Source organism: Notothenia coriiceps, unplaced genomic scaffold (genome assembly GCF_000735185.1).
Source record: "Notothenia coriiceps isolate Sejong01 unplaced genomic scaffold, NC01 NC01_scaffold00000327, whole genome shotgun sequence".
Lineage (NCBI taxonomy): Eukaryota > Metazoa > Chordata > Actinopteri > Perciformes > Nototheniidae > Notothenia > Notothenia coriiceps.
In genome coordinates this window covers 1-2,051 of record NW_011333028.1, presented here as the reverse complement: position 1 = coordinate 2,051, position 2,051 = coordinate 1, and the positions used below count along the sequence as shown (strand labels likewise).

The window sequence follows — 2,051 nt, the reverse complement described above, 5'->3', positions numbered from 1 at the left end:
TATATATATATATTTATTTATCGTTGTCATCAGAGCTGGACAACAGGAAATACAACACCTTTGATACGCTAGACAGACAGACAGACAGACAGAGAGAGAGAGAGACAGAGAGAGAGACAGAGAGAGACGGACAGAGAGAGAGAGAGAGAGACAGACAGAGAGACAGACCGACAGAGAGACAGACAGACAGACAGACAGACAGACAGACAGACAGACAGACAGACAGACAGACAGACAGACAGACAGACAGACAGACAGACAGACAGACAGAGAGACAGACAGACAGAGAGACAGACAGACAGAGAGACAGACAGACAGACTTTAATTGCATTGATTTTTTTGTGGTAATTTGTATTTATACATTTTGTCTTGCTTTTACCGAATGGGTTATCTGTAGTTTACTCTTTGATTATTTTATCTAGAGTAAGAAGTATTTATTCATTTTTATTTAAATTAAAAAGCGAGGTACTCACAGAATGCTTCTTGTTGCTGACGTTGGCGTATTTCTGTAAAAAAGGAACCAGTGGAGACGGGGGCTCGGTGTCCGGATCGAGCTGGAGACACAAAAGAGAAGCAAAAACGAGATTTTATTCAAATGAATCCAAAACCAATACACGAGGAAGTGGACAAAAAAGAAACAGCCACTCAAATTGGTTTAAAAAGGTTACATTTCCACACAGCAGATTATTTGTTCTTTTCTTATATTCCCTGATTTACCTGTAACGTAAGAGGATCAGTATTTATGAAATGTTTTGTTCACTTACTGGAGTGTTATCAACAAATATCAGCACCATGAGGTTCACAGTATCCTGGAAAACAAAGACAAACATTACATTTTAGTATTTTTATATTAAAAAACCTTTAAAACACAGAGTGGAAAGTGAGTTTTGGCCATAATTATGAAGTTATTTCATATTATTTCGTATTATTTTCATCCAAAAACAAATAAACACGAGGAATATTCTTACATAATCTAATGCTCTTAATAGTTACTAATTCAATCTTAAACGGTCGATTGAATAAAAGGGTTTTCTTGTACAATAAACCAAATAAATGACAGAATTATACAGTGCTTAACTCATAACACTGTCAGACGAAACATGAACCTGTGCTTTAAAGGGGACCTATCATGCAGAATGCACTTTTGTACGTCTTTCATACATGAACATGTGTCCCCGGTGTTCCAGGGAACTCACCAAGTGTCAGAAAACACAACCCTCTCTCTTTTCCTCCATACCCAAATCTCTAAAAAAGGGGCTGCAACGGATCTGATACAGACTGATCCAGATTTGAACACTTCTATGACGTCACAGAAGTGGCGCTACAGCTATTGGGCCAACTCCACCAATCAGGAGGAGACAGCCACGGACATTGCCGTTGGAAAGCGCTGGAGATGCTGTAGTACATATGCCAGGCCTGTAGATGGTGCTGTTCTCACTGAATCAGCCCATGATGCAAAGACAGTGTTAAATTGAGCGAAATGAGGAATGGCTAAAATGCATGATCTGTTTGGTATTTTGAAAAATAAAAAGTATAAATATGCCTTATAGGTATGGTCCTACACTATGTTATTCAAATGTAGCATGATAGGTCCACTTTAACATCAGTTTAGACTCTTAGTAGTTGTTCATTTGATCATAAAAGCCCAGTTACTCACAGGGTCGGCCATGAAGTCCATGGTGGGCAACATGACGGATCCAGACATCACCCCCCGCAGCAGCAGAGACAGAGACCTGCGTTAAAAAAGGTTTAGAATATATTTAAAAGGTCCCCTATTATGCAAGATCCACTTTCTCAGGTCTTCTTGCAGGTGACCGATAAATAAAAACTATAAAAAGGATATTTGTTTACACTTGTCTACCCTGAAAGCCGGTGGTTCTGCAGAGAAATGCTGTCGTCAAAAGCCAACTTTATTGTCAATCTTTCAATGTGTGTGTTCAGACTTCCAATGTGTGTGTTCAGACTTCCAATGTGTGTGTACAGACTTTCAATGTGTGTGTACAGACTTTCAATGTGTGTGTACAGACTTCCAATGTGTGTGTACAGACTTC

General features: G+C 39.1%; 1 long non-coding RNA gene across 1 annotated transcript; it reads right to left on the bottom strand.

Moving 5' to 3' along the window:
- Window positions 1-469: 469 nt before the first annotated feature.
- LOC104941899 (uncharacterized) lies at window positions 470-1,737 on the bottom strand. The gene is made up of 3 exons (XR_797947.1): window positions 1,658-1,737; window positions 765-809; window positions 470-554 (listed from the first exon to the last, which is right to left on the bottom strand). It is a non-coding gene; the product is annotated as an uncharacterized lncRNA (long non-coding RNA).
- Between the last annotated feature and the right edge of the window lie 314 nt (window positions 1,738-2,051).